Source organism: Lathyrus oleraceus, chromosome 5, assembly GCF_024323335.1.
Source record: "Lathyrus oleraceus cultivar Zhongwan6 chromosome 5, CAAS_Psat_ZW6_1.0, whole genome shotgun sequence".
Classification (NCBI taxonomy): Eukaryota; Viridiplantae; Streptophyta; class Magnoliopsida; order Fabales; family Fabaceae; genus Lathyrus; species Lathyrus oleraceus.
Window position 1 is genome coordinate 579768369 of NC_066583.1, and position 12505 is coordinate 579780873.

The following is a 12505-nucleotide window of genomic DNA, read 5'->3' on the forward strand; positions in this document are numbered from 1 at the left end:
AATATACTCTTAGGGGACCAAAAATATCTATCTAGGTAAGAGCTAGAAAGAAAACGGTCAATCAAGACTCAACCCACTGAGGACATAACTCAAGGGGAGTAATTCCATCCAGAAAATTTTGCTGGAGAGGAAACTGAAATAACAATCATCCACGAGGAAATAAACTCAGTGGGGAAACAAAGAAAGGTTAAAGTCTTTTCTGCTTAGGGGCTGACACTCTACAATTGAAGGAGGACAGACACCAGATTTGGTATGGGGATAAAGTACCGCCATAACAGAGAATGGAAATCTCAAACCAATCAAATATGAAGATGCAAGATATGCAAAACATTACTTTATATGAATATATATGTATTTGTATGTGTATATATGGTGATTATGCTGACAAAACGATCACGAAGGATGCAGAGGTGTCGCAAAGAAATTGAACCACCGGTATAATCCTCGGTCAATCCACAAAAATCATGGAGACAAACTGCTGGAGAACAAAGAGATCAACATCCCAAAGGCTCAACCTATGTTGGGGAAGGAGATCTGCCGAGAATAAAACATCCAAACCATAAGGAATTTTAGGTCAACACCATAAAAATAGGAGACAACCCTACTGGGGGAACAAATCAAACAGCTGCTCAGAAACCAGGAGGAAACTCTGACTGGGAGCAAAGATACGACGATCGTTGGGGACACCAAAGCGATCTACTGGGGAGAGATCAAACATCTCCTGATGATGATCTACCTGCTGAGGAAGAACGAACTCCGCAGGGAAGGCTGAAACTCTAATGGGGACAAGGACATTGATCGTTGTGATTCACAAGTGCACGAATAACATCAAAGTAATATAAAAGAATATCGATCCCACAGAGACCAATCGTCAATCTATCGATTACTATCGTTACGATGTTTATCTAAGGCGGTATAAAAGAGATATTGGGTTTGCAAAATAACGGTAAATAATAAATGCAGGTAAAGATAGGTTGAATGTAATTCACTTCAGTTAAGTGATGTTTCGATTGTCTAAATAGAACTACTTATGAGGCAATATTTTCTACTCTTGAAAAGAATCCATTTAACAGGAACTGTCGCTTTCGCGTATTCAGAACCGAGTTTACCCTTAAATTAATGCCTTTTATTGTCACTTATAAAAGGTGCGCAGAACGCTAAAGTAGTAAACCTATTTTTAAGAAATGAGACTCGTAAACTTAGTTGAAAAGTGATTTTGATTTGGAAAGTTTACCTAAGGAGTTTACTGATTTTAAACCTATCAACGCGTCCGAAAATAGTTTCAAAAATAGCTTTTCCTTAAAGTGATAAAGATTCCTAGTTACTACGCCAAGGTGCTTTCACACTCCTCGAATAATTAAAACTAACCAAGTTTGTTTTAGAAAACTCAAGTTAAAAATCAAAATAGTCGTTAAAGTATTTCTACAGATTTCAATATGTGAAACATTACTTTAACCGTGATCCTTACATTCTAACCTTTAAAAGATTTAGCCAGACATGGTAACACAAACAAACACAACGGTGTTAATCATGATGAAAAGTTTGTTTTAGAATGTGAGGCATAGAGAGCGAGTAAAGTGCGTAAAGTAAATAAAGTAAAGCGGGTGCGGAAAATAAATAAAGTAAAGGCGATGCGAGAAATAAATAAAGTAAAAGCGATGCGGGAAATAAATAAAATAAAAGCGATGCGGGAAATAAATAAAATAAAAGCGATGCGGGAAATAAATAAATAAAGCGATAAATAAGAACCTGCTCCAAACGGAGGCTTCGATTCTGGTACAAAAATAAACCTACGACTCCTGAAGCTAAAGACAACAGCAACTCGAAGTGACCCAACTCAATCTCACAAAGGTGCGATAACCCCCCCGATGTGACGGATTATCGCTATTAGAAATGATAACTATATGCTTAGTGTTGTAAAACTAAGTTGGATGATAGAAAACGAAATGAAATGAGCTATTTATAGAGATTCTCAGCAGTTTGTAAAGACCATGGTGCCCTCCAACTTCCCCTTAGTGGGACTTAGTGGGAACGTGATTTCCAAAGGTGGCATCTGTCATCCCTTCATGGCGCCCACCATGTGTGTAAATGGGGTGGATCATGGGAACATGGCGGTTACCTCCTAGTTGAGGGCTGATGACTCATGGCTTCCCCTATAGCGGCCGCCATGTGCAACGCCATGTGTGTAATTTCGCCAAAAAACCCTAATTTTAGGTCTTTTTGCTTCGTTTCTTCCAAAAGAGTCCGAAAGTGCTAAATATCTGAAAACAAGAGAAAGGAGAGCATAATACAAATAAAAATGATAATAAAGTCCTAATAAACATGTGAAATCCGAGTCAAAAACACGGTGTAATTCGGTGTGATCAAATTCTCCCACACTTAAACATTTGCTTGTCCTCAAGCAAAACTCTTTATAGTTTATGCAAGAAAATCAGTATCAACTAGAGTTAATTCGAGGTAAAAAGACTTACGAGTTCATTAAAGGAATGTATCTATAGGTACTAACGAATCGAACTAAGGGTATTGTAGTGACACTTCCCGCAATTGCGGTCGTAGGCTTCGTTCCTATACAAATCAATCCACATTACCCCACAATACCTAAGCCTTCTTTTTGTTTTCCTAAAGTCCTTTTCATTCAAGTGCAATCATATTAAGCTCGTTATCTGTACATACTCATAGTAAAGTGACCGATTAGTGATTATGATCTTAAGCATGGGGCTCTGGTATATAAGTTGGTGTAGCCCTTTTATTCAACCTAATTTGTAGTCGTGGGGGATTGGATCGTAATCCACCCTACCAAGTTCAGCACCAGATACCTCTGAACCAACCGGCAAATAGGCTTATTATGTTATTTTTCTAAGCATGGGGCTCCGGTACATAAGTTGGTGTAACCCCTTTATTCAACCCAATTTGCAGTTGGGGGGGATTGGATCGTGATCCACCCTACCAAGTTCAGCACCAGAAACCTCTGAACCAACAAACAAATAGGCTTATTATTTATTTTTTATTTTTCTCCTGCATGTTCCGTATATGTTTTTATTTTGTTGGGTTAAATGACCGTGTGAGAGTCACTTAGCCCGGATTTTCATGCGGTTTGGGAACAAAGCAGGGATTTTTGTGATCATTCACTTATTTTCATCGGTCCCCTACGTAGAGCATGCTTAAGCCGGAGTTGACTGCTAGGATAAACTACTTAAGGACCTATTTGGAACAAAAACTGGGGCTACGGCATATGGGGTATCGGGATCGACTCTTATAATCATGAAGCCTAAGGTGTTAAAACAATACCGATTTTTGAAAAAGTTTTCCCAAGTCTTTTACATCCTATTATAAACCTGTCTTGTAGCCTGAATGTTCAAGATGTACTGGTTTCTTGGCTAAATTTTTTTTGGTAAGGTTAAAGAAATGGGGGAAATAAGGATACACTCACACAGATGACTCGTCAGACACATGTTATTTTATTGAAAGGAAAAACAAGCAACTAAAATAAATAAAACATACTAAAAGTAAAGGGAAGCGATAAAAAGCAATAAAAGTAAAGGAAAGCGATAAAAAGCAATAAAAATAAAGGAAAGATGAAGAGCGATAAAATCTCCTCCCACACTTAAACCGAACATTGTCCTCAATGTTTCGATATGAGATAGGGTAGGAGTAACCTGGAAGAGAGAGAGAGAGAGAGAGAGAGCTAGGGGTGAGCACCGGTACCGTCACCGTCACCGCCCTGGTCAGGATTCCTGGGTCAACGACGTCTGGATCGAGTACTAAGTCCTTCCTGCAGCTGCTGAGAGCGACCTAGGAGAGATCCTTGGATGACCTCGATGAGAGAAAAGTGACGCTCGTTAGACTGTCGCATGCATTGCTGCTCATTAGTGATCGCAAGCAAAGACTCAGTGACGGTCTGATGTGCTCGCTAACTACGCTGCTGGGAAGCTACCATAAAACTCATATTGTCTGACAGTTGTTGGTTTATGATGTTCAGGAGAGTGTCACGCCTTTCCTCACGAGCCAGGTGCTCGCGCCACATCTCCTCGGTGATGTAGAAACCGGGAGTGGTACCTGCAAAAGGGTTAGAGGAAGAAGGTGCGGTGTGTGCAGGTGATGCAACAGAAATATCATGAGTCGGTGACTGGTCGCGCCGGTCATACTCATCATCGGTCCCCTGCCCTTCGTCCATAGGAACGTTAGGTGGAAAAGGACCGGTAAAGGGTGGAGCATCAAGATTGTATGTCCTGTTCCTCGCATGTCACACATCCGTACACTGAGAGCAAGGTAGGACAACATTGGGTACAGCTGCACCATGTATCATGAGGTAGAAACCACCTTCTCGCCGCACCTTGCATAATTTCATATCTTTCAAAAACTTCAAGTTAATGGTGCGGTGAGGGAGTGGTTCCAAGGTGGCTAACTCAGCGTGTAGATTCAATGCTCTAGCAATGGAGGTAATTAAACCACCGAAAGAGATGGTTCCTCCTTTCTTAAGGATGGCAGACATATGGGCCAACATGAAAGGAACAGGATTGATCCTGCGATTAGTGAGGCAACCCTGTAAAAATAGCAATTCTCGAGCATTTACTATGTTAGAATTTTCCCGACTAAATATAGTACATGCCAAAAGGTATCTAAAAATACGTATGGTCGGGTTATGGATATTAGAAGCCAAAATTCCTTCAAAGGAAGTGACATTCACATTAGATCATCGGTTCCAAAAAGTAAATGCCTCGAGTGCTCATTCAGCATCTAAGGGCGTCTCACAAATAGCACCATCACCATAAGGCATTCCGAGCAAACCCGCTAAAGCATCGGTAGTGTACTCGTATTCTATATTAAACATTCTAAAATAAATGGTACCTATCGTGCTAGCAGTGCCAGGATGGACAGTGTAAATCAGGGAACTTAAAAATTCCCTAGTGATCCTATCGTAGGTGGGCGCTTTACTAGCAAAAATATCGTGTAATCCTAAATTATCTAGCATGTGGAATACACTATGATATGTGCCTAAAGTGTACAAATAGTCTTCGTCGACATACTTGGTAGCGAGGATCTCCCGAGTTTGCAATCTTTGCAAAATCTTGTTTTGTCGCTCACCGGGTTTTCCTCCACGAAGAGTGATGTTGTTAAACTCCATTCCGGCCATTAATGGAGGTTGTAGAGAAAAATGATTAATTATAGAAAAGAAAGGAGAAAATGGAATTTAATGGATTTTTTGTGGAGAGTTGGAGAAGTGAAGATGGAGAATTGTAATGGCTTGTAGTGAAAATGAGAAGCTTGGAAATTTTTATGAATTTGGTGGAGTTTGGAGAAGAAGAGAATAGGTTTGGAGAGGTTGAAGAAGGTATAAATAGTGAAAAAGGTAAATCTGACCGTTACATCATGGCGCCCGCCATGGAGCTTATGGCGCCCGCCATGTCTTCGGATATGGTTTGGGCCGACTGTGTTGTTTGCTTCCTTGGCCTCAATTCTCTCGTCTTTATTTTTACAATGGGGGGTGTATATAGGTATCCACGAATGTTTTTTTTATTTTTTATTTTAAGCTTGATAAACTAAAATGAAATGAAATAAAATAAAACAAAATAAAATAATGGACATAAAAAACATAATAACTAATATAATGCATATATATATATATATATATATATATATATATATATATATATATATATATATATATATATATATATATATATATATATATATATATATATATATATATATATATATATATATATATATATATATATATATATATATATATATATATGAAGAGTCAATAATAATTCACGAGTCCAGAGATCTTAGGAAATAAAGTAAGCATAATGTCATAGGAAATGATAAAAATAGGCATGAATAAGTACGGAAAAATAGGGAAACTCAAACGATATTTCTCGGTCCATGATGGCATCAACGCTCGGGATATAATGGAGTCTCCTCGACTTCGTAGCCTCGAAGCTTCGTGATCTGGCGTCGGAGATCGGCGATCTCATCATGCAGCATATCAGTCTCGGTGTCGTGTTAGGCAACTGCTACCTCGACCTGCAGGGCAACGTCAGCAAGCTCCTTGCGAAGCCCCGCTATCTCCATGCGAAGCTTAACCAATTCGGATTGCATGCTCGTAGTCTGAAGATTAGAATTGTTGGTACGGACTTTAATTCTGATCGGTGCAATCTTCGGCGCATCTACTGTCTCTCCCTGCCCTTCTATGGCGTAGACCCAGTTGGCCTGATTAATAACACAAGTCACCTGAGGGTCAGGTAAAGTGAAGTAGTGAATGGTCTCACCCTCAATTAACAGCCTGTATTGATCCGGATGGAAAGAGGATCTCCTCATCAGACCATGGTCCAGACAGAAATCAACATCCATCAAGGTGTAGCTGCAATAAGGCGTCAGGTGAGATAGTCTCCTATCGAGTCCCAGGGCTGAGGCTATATGAGTCACCGTGCTTCCGACATGTATGGGGCTCGCAGCAGAGCGAGCATTAAGGTATAGGCTCTCGATCAAGAAAGCTCCACAGTCTACCGGGCGTGACTGAGTGGTACAGTACATGAAGAAGATCTCTTCAGCACTCACATGCGCATTAGGGTCACTCTTCCCCAGGAAGGTGTGGGCAATGATCATCTGGAAGTATCGGAAAGCAGGGTTGTGAATCTTGTTAGAGATCTGGGTTGAAGGGTTAGGACTACCTCCACACGTGATATCGCTCCAAAACTTCTCGATGTATCGGCTCAGAAAGTAGCTCATGGGGAGCTCGGACGAAGCATCATAGGCAGTCTGGAAACCAAGCAAGTCACCGAAACGCTTGTGCTTGAAGGTGTATTCTGCCCCAAACAACCTGAAGTTAATGTGTCCTCCATCACTGGCGTGACCAACATAAGGCTCGTAGACAAGCGAGCTCAGGAACTCCAAAGTCAGGTTCCTGTAAGTCACGTGCATAGCATTTGTATATTCATCCCATTGTAACCGATTGCATAAGTGCCTGACACTAGGCTCAATGCCTAATGCCTCCATGCAGCTCGAGTCGGGATATCTTGTAGGCAGTATCGGGCGTTGTGAAAGCATGGCGTAGCGCTGCTCTTGAACTGGGTCACGGAAGATTACTGGCATGGTATCGATATTCTCCATTCCTGAAAAGTTAGATTAGAAACAGACGACACCTGAAATCACAAATACGATAACTGTTAGTCTCCACATAGATATACATACATATAAAACAAATAAATATAAATTGAAAATAGTAAAAGTAAAGGAAAAGAAGTCATGGGTTGCCTCCCATGCAGCGCTTGTTTAACGTTGTTAGCTTGACGATTCGGACTTTATATGTTAGAGGTAGGAACTGGAGGGTCGGTCAGAGTTTGGTCATGACATTCTTTGGGTATCTCACCTCCTTGGTATTGCTTAAATCTTTGTCCATTTACCACGAATGGATTACAAGAGTTGTTCCAGATTTCAACTGCTCCGGATTTCAGGATTTTGGACACCTCAAAGGGGCCTGTCCATCTCGAACGCAGCTTAGCTAGAAAAAGACGTAATCTCGAGTTGAAGAGAAGAACAGAGTCTCCTATATTAAATTCCTTTTTCACGATCCTCTTATCGTGCCAAGCTTTGGTTCTCTCCTTGTATATAACGACATTCTCGTAAGCGTTCTGGTGAAGTTCCTCCAATTTGTGGATATCAAGGATTCGCTTCTTGCCAGATGCTAGGTAATCCAAATTTAGGGTCTTGATGGCCCAATATGCCTTGTGCTTGAGTTCAAAAGGTAAGTGGCATGACTTCCCATAGACCAACTGGTACGATGTAGTTCCAATGGGGGTCTTGTAAGCAGTTCTGTAAGCCCACAGTGCTTCTGCTAGCTTTTTAGACCAATCTTTTCTAGATATTGATACAGTTTTCTCAAAGATCTGCTTAATCTCTTTGTTGGATACTTCCACTTGACCATTAGTCTGGGGGTGATATGGTGTTGTTACTCTGTGTTTCACTGCATATTTCCTTAAGAGTTTATTAAATATTCTGGATATAAAATGCGATCCACCATCGCTTATGACAAGTCGTGGAACTCCAAATCTGGGAAAGATATTGTTCTTGAACATCTTGATGACTACTCTTGTGTCGTTGGTGGGTGCGGCTATAGCTTCTATCCACTTGGACACATAGTCAACTGCTACCAAAATGTACTTGTTTCCCAATGAAGATGGAAAAGGTCCCATGAAATCTATACCCCAAACGTCAAATAGTTCTACTTCTTGGATGTTCTTCAAAGGCATTTCGTCACGTCTTGAGACATTCCCAGCATGCTGGCACCGGTCACATCGGACAATATAAGCATGGACATCACGCCATAATATCGGCCAATAAAGACCAACTTGAAGGATCTTAACGTATGTCTTGGATGTGCTTGAATGTCCACCATAAGGTGAAGAATGACAATGCTCTATGATGTTTCTGACTTTTTCTTTCAGGACGCAACGTCGAAATATGTTATCAGTTCCTCTTTTGAAAAGGAGTGGTTCGTCCCAATAGAAGTGTCTTATATCTTTAAAGAACTTCTTCTTCTGTTGATAGTTGAGGTTTGGTGGTATGATATCAGCGACTAGATAGTTCACAAAATCAGCGTACCATGGTACTTTGCTAATCTCTGAAATCGTACCAAGGTTGTCTCTATCAGGTTCAAGGGGAGTGGTATCTATCTTAGCTACTAGTCTGTCATAGGTGAAGTCATCATTTATAGGTAAATGATCTGGCTTTAAATGCTCTAATCTGGAAAGATGGTCAGCAACTACGTTTTCTGTTCCTTTTTTGTCTCTAATGTCTAAATCGAATTCTTGCAGCAAAAGGATCCACCTGAGTAATCTAGGTTTTGCATCATTTTTGCTCAGAAGGTAACGGATAGCTGCATGGTCTGTATAGACTATAATCTTAGATCCTACAAGATAAGACCTAAATTTATCGATTGCGAAAACTACAGCTACGAGTTCCTTCTCTGTTGTTATATAATTTAATTGAGTGGCATCTAGGGTTCTACTAGCGTAATATATTACGTGTAGTTTCTTATCTTTTCTTTGGCCTAAAACAGCTCCTATAGCAAAATCGCTAGCATCACACATTATTTCGAAGGGTTTAGTCCAATCTGGGGTTTGTAGAATGAGTGATGAGATTAACGCTTGTTTTAACTGGTTAAAGGCTTTGATGCATTTCTCATCGAAAATAAATTCGATGTCTTTCATCAGAAGGCCGGTCAAGGGTTTTGTTATTTTAGAGAAGTCTTTTATAAAGCGTCGGTAGAAACCGGCGTGTCCAAGGAAACTACGGACTTCTCTAACTGTCTTAGGAGGGTTAAGGTTTTCTATAACTTCTATTTTTGCTTTATCGACCTCAATGCCTCTTTCAGATATTATGTGTCCTAACAATATGCCTTCTTTGACCATAAAGTGGCACTTCTCCTAGTTTAACACTAGGTTGACTTCTACGCATCTCTCTAGGATTTTCTCAAGGTTAATAAGGCAGTCTTCAAAGTCTAATCCACATACCGAGAAGTCGTCCACAAATACTTCCATGATTCCGTTGAGATAATCTGCGAAGATTGACATCATACAACGTTGGAAAGTAGTTGGCGCATTACAGAATCCAAACGGCATTCGTCTGTAAGCAAACGTCCCGTAGGGACAAGTAAAGGTTGTTTTCTCTTGATCCTCGGGGTGAATGGGTATTTGGAAAAATCCAGAGTATCCATCAAGATAACAAAAGTAAGAGTGCCTGGCAAGACGCTCCAGCATTTGATATATGAATGGAAGGGGGAATAGTCTTTCCTAGTTGCCTTATTGAGCTTCCTATAATTTATGCACATATGCCATCCGCCTTCTATGCGTTTAGCGACGTGCTCTCCCTTTTCGTTCTGCACGATTGTGATGCCTCCCTTCTTGGGTACCACATGTACAGGACTTACCCATTTACTATCAGATATCTGATAGATTATACCAGCTTCCAGTAGTTTAAGGACTTCCTTCTTTACCACCTCGCTCATCACAGGGTTTATTCATCTCTGATGTTCTCTGGAAGGTTTTGAATCCTCCTCTAGTGAGATCCGGTGCATACACACAGATGGGCTAATACCTTTTAGATCAGAGATGTTGTACCCTAGGGCAGATGGGTATCTTCTTAAAATGTTCAAGAGTCGATTTGTCTCGTCTTGGTTTAAGGTGGCACTAACTATTACTGGGTGATTCATTTCTTCATCCAAAAACTCATATCTTAGGTTCTTGGGTAGTTCCTTAAGTTCTTGGGCTGGTTTTTGAGAATTAGGTGAAGGGTCTGGAGTAAGATCCAGACATTCGTTAGTGAGAGGTTCTGTTTCCTCTAACTCGTCATCCTTTCATTCGGGTTTGAAAATGGTTCGATCTTAGGTTCTCCCTAATCAAATTCTCTTATGCACTCATCTATGATATCGATCGCATAACATGCGTCTCCTAGAATTGGTGCCATCAGGAAATTTGAAAGAATGAACTCGATCTTTTTGTCCCCTACTTCAAAGGTTAATTTCCCTCTTTTGACATCTATTATAGCTCTGGCTGTTGATAAGAATGGTCTACCTAGAAGGATAGGGATATCTTCATCTTCTTTTATATCCATGACCATAAAGTCTGTTGGGATATAAAGTTGACCGATCCTAACTGGAATGTCTTCTAAAATGCCTATAGGATACTTAACAGACCTATCGGCTAATTGTAGGGACATCTTAGTTGGTTGCAATTCTCCTAGGTTTAATCTCTTACATACAGCTAAGGGCATTAAACTTACACTAGCGCCTAAGTCTAGGAAAGCTTTGTCGATCACATGATTTCCTAAAATGCAAGGTATAGAAAAACTAACAGGGTCTTTCTCCTTCTTAGCAAGTTTATCCTCAGAAATAAAGTTGCATTCCAAGGGTTTTGGATCGTCGAGCATACGCTTGTTAGTTAAGATGTCTTTGAGAAATTTAGTGTAAGACGGAATTTGGATGATAGCTTCGGTGAAAGGAATCTCTACATGAAGCTTTTCTTTCACTTTTATAAATTTTTTATATTGGTTATTGACTTTGGTTTGTTTAAGTCTTTGCGGATATGGGATTATTGGTTTGTACGGGGGAGGTGGTTTGTAAGTTTTATCCTTGGCTCCACCTTCTTGGTTGGTTTGTTTCTCGGATTCCTCTGGTTCCTCTTCTTGGTTGGTAGGCATATTTTCTTTAGAAGTTTTGAACTCGCTCATTATTGGGTTCTGAGGCCCTTCGTAAGCGGTTCCACTTCGTAATGAGATAGCGTTAGCTTGCCCTCGAGGGTTTGGTTGAGGTTGTCCAGGAAGTTGGCCTCCAGGTGTAGTTTGTGGGGCTTGGTTTTGTGCTACCTATGAGATCTGGATTTCAAGCATCTCGTTGTGAGTAATTATCTGATCAACCTTGGCTCCTAATTGCGTTATAAGTTCGTTTACGTGAATGTTTTGGTATATGAATTCTTTATTTTGCTGAGTCTGGCCCGATATAAAGCTTTCCATGATCTTCTCAAGGTTAGACTTCAGGGGCACAACTTGCATAGGTTGGTTTGGTTTTTGGGCTTGATAACCTTGCGGTCTCTGAGGTGCATTATTTTGGATAGGGTTCTGGTTTTTATAGGAGAAATTTGGATGATTCTTCCATCCAGGGTTGTAAGTGTTTGAAAACGGGTTACCTTGGGTGTAATTCACTTGGTCGGTATTTAGTTCGTTCAAAAGGTTACACTCCACCGATTCGTGTCCTTTAGATCCACAAAGTTCGCACTCTGTGTGGACTACTGCTACGGTGTTAGTGTTTGTAGACATATGTTCGATTCTAAGGGCTAAAGTGTCCATTTTCGCCTGCATCGTGTCTAGAGAGCTTACCTCATGTATTCCACCTTGGGTCTCCTTTTTCTCTGTTGATGCTCATTCGATTCCCCATTGATAATGGTTTTGGGCCATATCCTCAATTAGGTCACAAGCTTCTGGATAAGGTTTGTTCATCAGCGCGCCACCTGCGGCAGCGTCGATGCTCATCTTGGTGTTATAATGGAGTCCATTGTAGAAGGTATGAACGATCAGCCATTGTTCTAGGCCATGGTGTGGGCAGACTCTTAATAGCTCTTTATATCTCTCCCAAGCTTCGAAACGCGATTCTCCTTGGTTTTGAGCAAATCTAGTTATTTGGTTTCGAAGAACAGCAGTCTTACTAGGGGGGAAATATCTAGCAAGGAATACTCTCCTAAGGTCTTCCCAGGTAGTTATTGAATTAGCTGGAAGTGAATCTAGCCATGAACGTGCTCTATCCCTGAGGGAGAAAGGGAATAATCTTAAACGGATTGCATCGGGTGAAGCGCCGTTAGATTTAAAGGTGTCGGCTAGTTGGATAAAAACTTTTAAATGTTGATTTGGTTCTCAGTAGCGAGACCCGCGTATTGGTTTTGTTGCACTAATTGAAACAAAGACGGTTTTAGTTCGAAATTGTTAGCAGGTATAAGGGGGTTTACTATAC

The 12505-nt window shown here is 40.6% G+C and overlaps 1 non-coding gene across 1 annotated transcript; it reads left to right on the plus strand.

The window, feature by feature from the left end:
- Nucleotides 1-12085: 12085 nt before the first annotated feature.
- On the plus strand, nucleotides 12086-12192 carry LOC127089478 (small nucleolar RNA R71). Its single transcript, XR_007791066.1, has one exon. It is a non-coding gene; the product is annotated as a small nucleolar RNA R71 (small nucleolar RNA).
- The last annotated feature ends 313 nt before the right edge of the window (nucleotides 12193-12505 follow it).